This window comes from Coregonus clupeaformis, chromosome 1, assembly GCF_020615455.1.
Source record: "Coregonus clupeaformis isolate EN_2021a chromosome 1, ASM2061545v1, whole genome shotgun sequence".
NCBI classification, from domain to species: domain Eukaryota; kingdom Metazoa; phylum Chordata; class Actinopteri; order Salmoniformes; family Salmonidae; genus Coregonus; species Coregonus clupeaformis.
In genome coordinates this window covers 71,423,403-71,437,299 of record NC_059192.1, presented here as the reverse complement: position 1 = coordinate 71,437,299, position 13,897 = coordinate 71,423,403, and positions in this window count along the sequence as shown.

Here is a 13,897-nt window from a genome sequence, read left to right as displayed (position 1 = left end):
CCCACCAGTTTTCCCCATACTGTAGACGTCATGACTTCTAATGCATTTCTTGTTGATGTTAGGAAAGCTGATCTTGAATCAGTTGTTAAAGGTAGAAAAAAACCAGAGTCCTTTATATGAGACAGAGGAGTAGGATAGAGTTTCTTCTTGACACTGATATAATGTCCGTTTTGTGTTTCTCCTCTTAATGGTTAAGGTTAGGATTTGGGTATGGTAAGCTGATCCTAGATCTGTGGCTACGGGCAACTTTTATCCTTTACTCAGATCCATCCAGTCACGCCCCAGTTGGGTTGGCCTGACCAGGCCTCCTACTACCGACTCATAGGGTCAGAGTGACCACTAGGTCCTGTTTCCTAAAGCCAACTGTGGTTGACAGTTCGAAGTAGCAACAGTGACAGGAGACTACAACTGACTTACAGAGTCACAGTGACTCCTATAGTAGGTCCTGTGGTTGAGTGTTGGAACCACTGCAACTCCAGTGTGTGTCATACAAAACCTCACTGACCTCACTGGAGAAGAGCCAATGAGAACAGGACACATCAAAAGGTCAAGCCAGGTCAAGCCAGGGCCGTATTCACTAGGGCACTTTCGAAGTAGACCTACTGTACATATTAATATTGATGCTGTCAGCCCTATGACTTGATGTACTAGTCCATTGTATTCCCTAAAACTGTGTCATTGTGGATTTTATATGTTCAATGTTGTTGTTTTTATGCTTCTTTGCTGCAAACCAATTGCCCTCTGGGACAAATCAAGTTGTAACTTGAACTTGAAGCAAATTATTTTGCAACAGAAAGCGAAAACAAAAATGGCGTTCTTATTGGACAAGTCGAGGTTGCTAGTCTCTCCCTGTTTCTGTCCGCTTTCTCCTGTTAGGCACCTAATGAATATGACCCAGTCATCTGCCAGCCCATGTGACCGATCCAGCCACAGCAAATTAAACAACATGAGTTTGGAGCATGTCACTAGAAAATAGCTACAGTTATTGTCAACCTGTTGGCAACTTACCAGAGAACAGATCCAAAGAGCAACATCCTACAGTCCTACTTGGATGGAGTCAACCATTAACATGGGATATCAGAGCAGGCTGATCTATGATCCTACAGTCCTACTTGGATGGAGTCAACCATTAACATGGGATATCAGAGCAGGCTGATCTATGATCCTCTGAGAGGTCACACGCACACACGTACGTATACACAGACAGACAGACACACACACACACACGGATGGCAGAGTGTAGTGGTGTTGGTGGAGACTGGAATGTTTTTTCCTCTCAGCATCTGGCTGGCTATCCCTGGATGGAGCTGTGTGGTTGTCTCTCCTATCTGCATGTCTCTCTTCTCACTGTTTATACAGGCAGCCCAATTCTGATCTTTTTTTCACTGATTGGTCTTTTGACCAATCAGATCAGCTCTACAAAGATCTGATGTGAAAAGATCCGATGTGATTGGACAAAAGACCAATTAGTGGAAATAATATCTGAATTGGGCTGCCTGTATAAACGCAGCCTATTAAGCTCCACATTAAATCTGGATGTTATGTACACCCACAATAGGAAAATGGAGCAGGATGCTGGTATGAGGAACTAGCAGGGAGAATTGCCCCTGGTGGGATAAATAGAGTTGAATTATATTGAATTTAATTGCATAACTTGTGAAAAATGTTGTGTCTTGCTTGAATAGACACACCTGCAGCAGAAGCCTGGTGAAACCAACTACTGAAATGACTTGCCATAATGAGCGAAAGACAGAAAGAATACTACAGTTTTAGACACAGTCATTCCGGAATCCAGCAATGCAATCTGTTTAGATATGCCTCTATATTGACATCTTGCAGCTGCAGATGCCAAAAAGCCCCCGTTCCAAAATGGCTGCTTTATCAGAGAGTTGTCTGTCAATGGTTGCGTCTGAAATGGTTCCCTATTCTCTATATAGTGCCATTTCACACACAGTCAGTTATCATTGACGCAGGACCAGCAGGGGGTTTCCCTGGCACGCCCCCAGGGGCTCTGCCTGCTGTTGTGAGAGGCTCTACCTTGGACTAACAGTGAATTTAATAAGAGGCCTTTCATCCCAATATGTATGTCTAGATGTGTAATGTAATGGACTGGAAGAAAATGGAAACAACATAAGAAAAAAAAGACACAGGGTATTTTTCTGGGATCATATCTTCAGCAACAAACTACATTTGGATTTGCCAGTGCTGTGTGTTTGAGCCAGTATTTCATTACTGCAGATAGACAGGTTAGTTCGCCCTGCCCTGCCCTGCCATATCAAATCTCTATCTCTATCTTGATGTCTGGGGCATAAATACTGTACTTCATGTAAATGGTATTGCGGTTTTCATGTGAATATATCATTCTGTATCGGACATAATGCTAATACATGTGTAAGGGAGTCAGGAAGTAGGCGCAGAGTTTAATAATAATAAACATGAAGAAAATACAAAACAGGAGCCGCTTACTGAACATAACCAAAACCAATACTGCCTGATGGCTGAGGCTACTGAGGGCTATAGGAAGGGAGAGTAATCAGGGTGGTGTTGAAGTCCAGGTGTGCGCAATGTGGGTTGCCAGGACCAGTGGTTAGTAGACTGGCGACGTCGAGCGCCGGAGGGAGGGAGGGAGCAGGAGTAGGTGTGACAATGTGCCATGAGCTGCAAACAGAAAGCAGCATTTGTAAACCAGCAGCAAGACTTCGGTACAGAGTAGGGCGGAGAAAAGGCTCCTATGAACTGACTGAACTGAAGTCAATGTCTGCATCCCAAATGGCACCCTATTCCCTATAATATAGTGCGCTACTTTTGACCCTAACCATATGGGCCCTGGTCATAAGTGTTTAACTTTATAGGGCGTGGGGTGCCATTTGGGACGCATCCAATGTTGAACTTTTAGGAGCTTGATATGAGTCACATAGTGTTGCCAAAAACGAGGAAACAGAGCCGGAGAGCAGAGCAGTACAAAAACATAGGCTTCAGGGCCCGTGGTCATACTGTCAGTATCAGTACAGGCCCAGGAGAGGATATGAAGTGCTTCAGGCTCTCCTTCATGCTGGGTTGAACTCAAAGATGAAAATTGGAGTCTTGGGTTCCAGTAGTGCATCAGAGAGACACACGCATGACATGAACTGTGTGCTCTTAGTCAGTTGGTTGGCAGTAAAGGGTTGTGCGTCTGAAAGTACTTCACATGAGGCTCACACACCACAGAGCAATGAAGTGCAGTCCATGTCAAGGGTAGAGTGCCTTCACAAAGGATTTACACACCTTGACTATTTCAAAATGTTGTTGCGTTCCAGCCTGAATTTAAAATGGATTCAATTGAGATTTTGTGTCATTGATCTACTACACACATTACCCCATAATGTCAAAGTGGAATTGTGTTTTTAGAAATGTTTACAAATTAATTCAAAATGAAAAGTGAGTCAATAAGTATTCAAACCTTTGTTATGACAAGCTTAAATAAGTTCAGACTAAAAATGTGCTTAACAAGTTACAAAGTATGTTGCATGGACTCACTCTGTGTGCAATAATAGTGTTTAACATTATTTTTGAATGACTACCTCATTTCTGTACCCCACACATACAATTATCTGTAAGGTCCCTCAGTCGAGCAGTGAATTTTAAACACAAATTCAACCACGAAGATCAGGAAGGTTTCCAATGCCTCGCAAAGAAGGGCACCTACTGGTTGATGGGTACAAATTTAAAAAAGCAGACATTGAATATCCCTTTGAGCATAGTGGAGTTATTTATTACACTTTGGATGGTGTATCAATACACCAAGTCACTACAAAGATACAGGCGTCCTTCCTAACTCAGTTGCCGGAGAGGAAGGAAACCACTCAGGGATTTCACCTTGAGGCCAACGGTGACTTTAAAACAGTTACAGAGTTTAATTGCTGTGATAGAAGAAAACTGAGGCTGGATCAACAACATTGTAGTTAATCCAATATACTAACCTAATTGACAGAGTGAAAAGAAGGAAGCTTGTTCAGAATAAAAATATTCCAAAACATGCATCCTGTTTGCAACAAGGCACTAAAGTAATACTGCAAAAAATGTGGCAAATCAATTATCTTTTTGTCCTGAATACAAAAGTATTCTGTTTGGGGCAAATCCAATACAAGACATTACTGAGTACCACTCTCCATATTTTCAAGCATAGTGGTGGCTGCATCATGTTATGGGTATGCTTGTAATCATTAAGGACTGGGGAGTTTTTCAGGATAAAAAAGAAACGGAATTGAGCTAAGCACAGGCCAAATCCTAGAGGAAAACCTGGTTCAGTCTGCTTTCCACCAGACCAGGGGTATTAAACTCTTACCCTACTAGGTCCAGGGCCTGCTGGTTTTCTCTTCTACCTGATAATTAATTGCACCCACCTGGTGTCCCAGGCCTAAATCAGTCCTTGACTAGAGGGGAACAATGAAAAAATGCAGTGGAAATGGTTTCGAGGTCCAGAGTTCAGTTTGAGGGCACTAAACACTGGGAGATGAATTTCTCTTTCAGCAGGTCAATAACCTAAAACACAACGCCAAATATGTACTGGAGTTGCTTACCAAGATGACATTGAACGTTTCTGAGTGGCCTAGTTACAGTTTTGACTTAAATCAGTTTGAAAATCTATGGCAAGACTTGAAAATGGTTGTCTAGCAATGATCAACAACCAATTTCACAGAGCTTGAAGAATTTTTAAAATAATAAATGGGCAAATGTTGCACAATCCAGGTGTAGAAAGCTCTTAGAGACTTACCCAGAAAGACTCACAGCTATAATCGCTGCCAAAGGTGATTCTAACATGTACTGACTCAGGAGGTTGAATACTTATCTAATCAAGATATATTAGTGTTTTATTTTATATTAATTAAGGAGTATTGATTCAATCATTTTAATCCCAAAATGTGGAAAAAGTCAAGGGGTGTGTCAAGGTGACGTGTATGCGGTGAACGAAGTCAAGCGCAGGACACCGAGCTACTGGCAGACGTACTTTACTAGCACAGTAAAGGAACATACAAAACAAAACCTCCTAACAGGGAGGAACAATACGCGCATACAAACAGCAACTGCCGACCTCACGGAAAACAATCACACACAACAAACAATGAGAGACAGGGGTACTTAAAGGGAATACAATGTAACATAATGGGAAACAGGTGTAAACAATAAAGACCAAACAAGACAAACACAGAAACATAGATCGGTAGTAGCTAGTACTCCGGGGACGACGAACGCCGAAGCCTGCCCGAGCAAGGAGGAGGAGCAGCCTCGGCTGAATCCGTGACAGTACCCACCCCTTGACGCGCGGCTCCAGCTCGGGGACGGCCAGGAGGACGCGGAGCAGGGCGAGTCGGATGACTCCGGTGGAAATCCCTCAACATGGAGGGATCTAGGATGTCCCTCCTAGGGACCCAGCACCGTTCCTCCGGACCGTACCCCTCCCACTCCACGAGATACTGCAGGCCCCCCATCCGACGCCTCGAATTCAAGATGGACCGGACTGAATACGCCGGAGCCCCCTCGATCTCCAGTGGGGGCGGAGGAGCCTCTCGTACCTCACTCTCCTGGAGTGGACCAGCTACTACCGGCCTGAGGAGAGACACATGGAACGAGGGGTTAATGCGGTAATTATTGGGCAGTTGTAACCTATAACATACCTCGTTCAATCTCCTCAGGACTTTAAATGGCCCAACAAACCGCCGACCCAGCTTCCGGCAGGGCAGGCGGAGGGGCAGGTGTCGGGTCGAGAGCCAGACCCGATCTCCCGGTGCATACACTGGAGCCTCACTGCGGTGGCGGTCGGCGCTCACCTTTTGCCGCCTGATAGCCCGTTGCAGATGGACATGTGCAGCGTTCCAGGTTTCTTCCGAGCGCCGAAACCACTCGTCCACCGCAGGGGCTTCGATCTGGCTCTGATGCCAAGGTGCCAGGACCGGCTGATACCCTAGCACACACTGAAAAGGCGTAAGGTTAGTGGAGGAGTGGCGAAGTGAGTTTGGGCTATCTCTGCCCAGGGGATATATCCCGACCACTCCCCCTGCGGTCCTGGCAATAGGACCTCAGAAACCTACCCACATCCTGGTTCACTCTCTCCACCTGCCCATTACTCTCGGGGTGAAAACCTGAGGTAAGGCTAATTGAGACCCCCAGACGTTCCATAAATGCCCTCCAGACTCTAGAGTTGAACTGGGGACCCCGATCAGACACTATATCCTTAGGTATCCCGTAGTGCCGGAAGACGTGTGTAAACAGGGCGTCAGCAGTTTGTAGGGCTGTAGGAAGACATGGCATAGGAATGAGACGGCAGGCCTTCGAAAACCGATCCACAACGACCAAGATCGTCGTGTTCCCCTGGGAAGGGGGAAGGTCCATGACAAAGTCCACCGATAGGTGAGACCACGGCCGTTGTGGAACGGGTAGGGGTTGTAACTTCCCTCTGGGCAGGTGTCTAGGCGCCTTACACTGGGCGCACACCGAGCAGGAGGAAACATAAACCCTCACGTCCTTAGCTAAAGTGGGCCACCAGTACTTCCCACTAAGGCAGTGCACTGTCCGACCAATATCAGGATGACCAGAGGAGGGTGACATGTGAGCCCAATATATCAATCGATCACGAACCTCGAAGCGGCACGTACTTCCGACCCTCTGGACTCTGTGGGGGAGTAGGATCGGTACGTAACGTCCGCTCGATGTCCGCATCAACCTCCCACACCACCGGTGCCACCAGACAAGACTCCGGAAGTATGGGAGTGGGCTCAATGGACCTCTCCTCTGTGTCATATAGTCGGGACAGGGCGTCTGCCTTAGCGTTCTGTGACCCTGGTCTATAGGTGAGCTTAAATACAAATCGGGTAACAAACATAGCCCACCTTGCCTGGCGAGGGTTCAGCCTCCTCGTTGCCCGGATGTACTCCAGGTTACGATGGTCAGTCAGAATGAGAAAAGGGTGTTTAGCCCCCTCAAGCCAATGCCTCCACACCTTCAGGGCTTGAACCACAGCTAACAGCTCCCTGTCCCCCACGTCATTATTGCGCTCCGCCGGACTGAGCTTCTTAGAATAGAATGCACAGAGGCAGAGTTTTGGTGGCGTACCCGAGCGCTGAGACAGTACAGCACCGATCCCAGCCTCAGACGCATCCACTTCCACTTGGAACGCCAAAGAGGGATCCGGATGTGCCAGCACTGGAGCCGAGGTAAACAGGTCCTTCAGATGTCTAAAAGCCCAGTCCGCCTCAGCCTACCACTGCAGACGCACCAGACCCCCCTTTAGCAGGGAGGTAATGGGAGCTGCTACCTGTCCAAAGCCCCGGATAAACCTCCGGTAGTAATTGGCAAAACCCAAGAACCGCTGCACTTCCTTCACCGTGGTGGGAGTCTGCCAATTACGCACGGCTGAAACGCGGTCAATCTCCATCTCCACCCCTGACGCGGACAACCGATGTCCCAGGAAGGAGATGGACTCCTGGAAGAACAGACATTTCTCCGCCTTCGCATACAGGTCATGCTCCAACAGTCTACCAAGCACCCGACGCACCAGAGACACAAGCTCGGCTCGTGTAGCGGAGTATATTAGAATGTCATCAATATACACCACTACACCCTGTCCATGCAAGTCCCGGAAAATCTCGTCCACGAACGATTGGAAGACTGAAGGAGCATTCATTAAACCGTATGGCATGACGAGGTACTCATAGTGACCCGAGGTGGTACTGAATGCTGTCTTTCACTCATCTCCCTCCCTAATGCGCACCAGGTGTAGCCGGCCGCAACCGGGAGACCAATGGGGCGGCGCACAATTGGCCCAGCGTCGTCCAGGGTAGGGGAGGGAATGGCCGGCAGGGAGGTAGCTCAGTTGGTAGAGCATGGTGTTTGCAACGCCAGGGTTGTGGGTTCGATTCCCACGGGGGGCCAGTATGAAAATAAAAAAGAATAATGTATGCACTAACTGTAAGTCGCTCTGGATAAGAGCGTCTGCTAAATGACGTAAATGTAAATGTTGTACGCGCTCCTGAGATCCAATTTTGTGAAGAATCGCGCCCCGTGTACTGACTCCGTCATACTAGCAATCAGAGGGAGAGGATAGCTGTATTTGATTGTGATCTGATTGAGACCACGGTAATCAATACACGGGCGTAAACCCCCATCCTTCTTCTTCACAAAAAAGAAACTTGATGATGCAGGGGAAGTGGACGGCCGTATGTATCCCTGTCTCAGAGATTCGGTGACATATATCTCCATAGCCGCCGTCTCCTCCTGAGACAGAGGATACACATGACTACGAGGAAGCGCAGCGCCTACTTGGAGGTCTATCGCACAATCCCCCTGTCGATGAGGTGGTAATTGAGTCGCCTTTTTATTACAGAAGGCGAGTGCCAAATCGGCATACTCAGGTGGAATGTGCATGGTGGGAACTTGGTTCGGGCTTTCCACCGTTGTTGCCCCTACGGAAACACCTACACACCGCCCGAAACACTGATCAGACCATCCCTTGAGAGCCCTCTTTTGCCATGAAATATTGGGGTCATGAGATGTTAACCAGGGAAGCCCCAACACCACGGGAAACGCAGGAGAATCAATCAAATACAAACAAATTATCTCCTCATGGCCCTCCTGCGTTTTCATCCTGAGAGGCGCTGTGACTTCCCTAATCAATCCTGACCCCAAAGGGCGGCTATCTAGGGCATGGATGGGGAAGGGCACATCAACGGGTACAATATGAATCCCTAACTTATAGGTGAACTGGCGATCGATAAAATTCCCAGCTGCGCCTGAATCTACTAGCGCCTTATGCTGGGAGTGAGGAGAAACCTCGGGAAACACAACTTTAATACACATATGCACAACAGAGAGCTCTGGGTGAGTTGGGTGCCTACTCACCTGGAATGACTCATCAGTGCGCTGCCTACTGCCTCGATTCCTAGGAGACCCTCCCCAGCACCGACCAGCAGTGTGTCCTCTGCGGCCACAGTTGGTGCAGGGGACAGCCTCTCTCCTGGTCTCTCTCCTGGTCTCCCTAGCACCAGCACCTCCGAGCTCCATAGGGGTCGGCTCGGAAGTACTGGGGGATGGAATGGACGGCCCTGAATCCGGACGTCCGCGGGTAGCCAACAGGGTATCCAGGCGAATTGACATGTCCGCCAGTTGGTCGAAGCTGAGGTTGGTTTCCCTGCAGGCCAATTCCCGACGCACGTCCTCCCTCAGGCTACATCTGTAGTGGTCGATGAGGGCCCTCTCATTCCATCCCGCGTTGGCAGCCAGCGTCCGGAAGTCCAGTGCGAACTCCTGTGCGCTCCTCCTCCCCTGTCTGAGGTGGAATAGACGCTCACCCGCCGCTTTACCCTCTGGTGGATGATCGAATACTGCCCTGAAGCGGCGGGTGAACTCTGCATAGTTGACAGTAGCGGCGTCTATTCCCCCCCACTCGGCGTTGGCCCACTCCAGCGCCTTGCCGGACAGACAGGAGATGAGGGCGGACACACTCTCGTATCCCGAGGGCACCGGGTGGATGGTTGCCAGGTAGAGTTCAACCTGGAGCAGGAAACCCTGACACCCGGCAGCTGTGCCATCATAAGCCCTCGGGAGCGAGAGCCGAATCCCACTGGACCCCGGAGGTGAAGCGATTGGGCATCGCCGATGGTGGTGGTATCGTCGGAGGAGGTGTAGGAGGTGTAGGCAGACCCCTCTTTCCCATCGCTCCATAGTGCTCACCACCCGTTCCATGGCGGTGCCAAGAGCCTGGATCATGGCCGCTTGTTGTTCGACGCGTTCTTCCATTGATCCAGCTGGCACCGCCGCTCCTGCTGACTCCATGTGTGGTGTGTGATTTTGTCAAGGTGACGTGTATGCGGTGAACGAAGTCAAGCGCAGGACACCGAGCTACTGGCAGACGTACTTTACTAGCACAGTAAAGGAACATACAAAACAAAACCTCCTAACAGGGAGGAACAATACGCGCATACAAACAGCAACTGCCGACCTCACGGAAAACAATCACACACAACAAACAATGAGAGACAGGGGTACTTAAAGGGAATACAATGTAACATAATGGGAAACAGGTGTAAACAATAAAGACCAAACAAGACAAACACAGAAACATTGATCGGTAGTAGCTAGTACTCCGGGGACGACGAACGCCGAAGCCTGCCCGAACAAGGAGGAGGAGCAGCCTCGGCTGAATCCGTGACAGGGTGTGAATACTTTCTGATAGCACTGCTAAATTGCAGTGGTCTGAAGGGATAGTTCCATTCTATAAATGTTACTTCTATGATTGAAATGCCCCGCTGTTGTCACGATCGTTATAAACAGCGGACCAAGGGCACCGGTGGAACAGGCACGGACCGATCACACATAGAAAATCCACACCCTGGCTCAACATATAAGAGTCCCCAGAGCCAGGGCGTGACAGCTGTATTCAAGAGCATGTTGTATCTCAACACAAAATCCTCAGACGATGTGAAATAGGGTCTAAGCTACAACCTATGCGAACAGATAATTAACGTTAAAGGTTAAAAAAATGACAATTTTAATATTAAGCATTTATTTCAAGAAATAATCAAATTGTTTGAGAAGAGTATTTGTAAGCTTTTTAATTATATCAAACTCAACCATTTATCTTTCCCAGTGATGAAGACATGGATGTCTCATGGTATGGTGGGGTATGCAAAATGGATCAACTTTGAGCACCTTTATCTCCTGAATATTTTGGGATTCAGGTCCAAAAAGTCACTTTCTAGACCATTTCTTCCATGGGCAAACATGTACGGAAAGTTTTGTTTAAATCAAAATGGATGCTGTCAAAAAGTTATTGAATTCAAATGGTTTTACCCATATAATATAGCTATTATATAATATACAACTGTTACGGATTAAGTTACGGGTCTCATGTCCATCCACCCTAGATGTTTAGAGCCACGGGGTTCGTAACATAAAGTGGGGGCTCGTCTGGGATCCTATCTATCCCATGCTACTCATGTAAATTAGTCAGTGTCTGGTTAAGTGTTGAGCTTGGCAGCTGTAACTACCTGTTTTTTTTTGTGTGTTCAGTAGTCGACGGCTCGTGTTGCTAGTAGGATGGCTACTTTTGAGTTGGAGGCATTTTTGGAAAACCCTACGTGGGAGGTTTTTGATAATTGCCGTAGAGTGGATCTACAGGTTTTGGCTGACCACTTTTCTGTACCCATATCGAGGGGTTTAGTGAAAGCAGAAGTTAGGGAAGTAGTGCTAGCGATATTGTTAAACGAGCGAGTGCTTGAGTTACCGCCGCCTGAGTCTGCTGCTCCGGTAGGGGATGTGGTTGCTGTTCCTGTAAGCCCATCAGTGTCTGAGGACGAGGCTAAGGCTCCAGCCACATTGCCCCGTTATGACCCACTCTCCCCACTGACTGACAGTGATGCCAGGATCGATGTCCGCTCGACACGGCTCCAAATGGAGGCGGAAGAGCGGGCACAAATCAGGCAAGACAAGCTGGAGATGCGTAAGCTAGAGGCAGAACAGGAGACGCGTAAGCTAGAGGCAGAACAGGAGACGCGTAAGCTAGAGGCAGAACAGGAGACGCGTAAGCTAGAGGCAGAACAGGAGACGCGTAAGCTAGAGGCAGAACTGGAGACGCGTAAGATGGAAATGGAGATGCGTAAGATGGAACTGGAGGTGCGTAAAATGGAACTAGAGGCAGAAACAGCGAGGTTAGTCTCTGCTAATACTATGCCTGCTAGTGAGCCATCCTCACCAGCTGTGTCATCTGCTACGTTTGATATTAGTAGGCAGATCACCTTGGTACCTGTGTTCAGGGAGTCAGAGGTTGATTCCTATTTCAGTGTGTTTGAACGTATAGCGGTAGCATTGAAATGGCCCGACGAGGTATGGTGCCTATTACTTCAGTGTAAACTAACAGGTAAAGCCCAAGAGGTTCTGGCAGCGCTACCTCTTGAAGACAGTTTGAATTATGAAGTGGTCAAAGCTACTGTTCTTCGTGCCTATGAGCTTGTTCCTGAGGCATATCGACAAAGATTTAGGTCTCATAAAAAGTCTCCTACTCAGACTTATGTGGAGTTTGCTAGAGACAAAGGAAATCTGTTTGACAAATGGCACAGTGCTAGTAAGGTAACTGATTTTAACTCTCTACGGGAGTTAATCTTGTTAGAAGAGTTTAAAAATTGCTTACCGGAACGCATTGTAGTTTATCTGAACGAACAGAAAGTATCCTCACTGTCGGAAGCGTCTGTATTGGCAGACGAAGTTTGTGTTGACGCATAAGAGCGTGTTTTCGGCCTCGTACGGAGAGCAGGGCTGCGGAGTTGCTAACTTTTAGTCCTAGTCGACCAGCAGTACATCCAGCACGCCCAAAGATGTGCGTCACTGTTTCTATTGTCATAAGGTGGGACATATGGTTAATGATTGCTTTCTGCTAAAACGCAAACCGGGGATGCCTCAGCACGCCAGGCCGCCAACGGGTGTTGGGCTGATTCAATGCGGTTGTAAGGCCGGAATCAAGACAGAGGCCTCATAGTGAATGTGGTTTGAAAGGCCCTGTCCCAGATCACAGTTATGAACCGTTCATTTTTGAGGGGTTTGTTTCTATATCAGATGACGAAGCGTCTCAGCGACCAGTTAGAATCCTCAGAGATACTGGTGCGGCGCAGTCGTTCATACTAGCTGATGTGTTGCCCTTGTCTAATAATACATATTGTGGTTCCAGTGTGTTAGTACAAGGAATTGAAATGGGATTTGTTCCAGTGCCATTGCACTTTGTGAACGTACACTCTGAGTTAGTCAGTGGATTGTTCAGAGTTGGCGTACGTCCTATGTTGCCAGTAAAAGGTGTGACAGTTATAATGGGCAACGATATTGCCGGAGGAAAGGTGATACCCGTATTGGAGGTAATGGATAAAAGTGACCAGTCTCTCTCCGAGGAGCTGGCACAGGGTTATCCAGATGTGTTCCCGCTTGTGCTGTCACACGTGCTCAAGCACGACAAGTGGGTGAAGTGGTAGATTTGTCAGACACGATTCTATTCAGAGAGTGTGACCCAGAGGATAGTTCGGGTGCTACCTCTGGTAAGCTGGTGCAGTCTGACCAACAGCCCAGAGAAAGGAAGAAGGATGTGGAACTTGTTGCTGAGGCAATACAGTTACCAGTTACTCGTGAGCAGCTGATCGCTAACCAACAGGTTGACATTAGCCTGGCTAAATGTTTTTCTAGTGTTGTCTCAGAGGAGGAGCTAAAGAAGAAAAACATGGCATACTTCATTGATGGTAATCTCCTCATGCGTAAATGGACATCCCATGTTGGCGCTGGCGGAGATTGGAATGCTGTTTACCAAATAGTGATTCCTACAGCCTTTCGACAAAATGTTTTATCCCTCGCTCATGATCACCAGTGGTCCGGACATCTGGGAGTCACCAAGACGTATGATCGAGTTTTGCGACATTTCTTTTGGCCTGGCTTAAAAGCAAGATGTGGCTCAGTTCTGTCGGACTTGCCACACCTGTCAAGTAGTTGGGAAACCGAACCAGGTTATTTCCCCCGCGCCTCTTTGTCCCATACCGGCCATAGGTGAACCATTCGAACATGTGATGGTTGATTGTGTTGGACCATTACCAAAAACAAAATCTGGTAACCAGTTTATGTTGACAATTATGTGTGTGGCCACCAGGTACCCAGAGGCAATTCCTCTGCGAAGGATTACTGCTCCGGTGGTGAGTAAAGCGTTGATCAAATTCTTCTCAACTTTTGGATTACCTAAGGTGATACAAACTGATCAGGGTACGAATTTCCTTTCTAAACTTTTCAAACAAGTGTTAAAATCCTTGTCAGTTACACACCGTGTGTCAAGCGCATATCACCCAGAGTCTCAGGGTGCGCTTGAACGTTGGCATCAGACCCTGAAGTCTATGCTCCG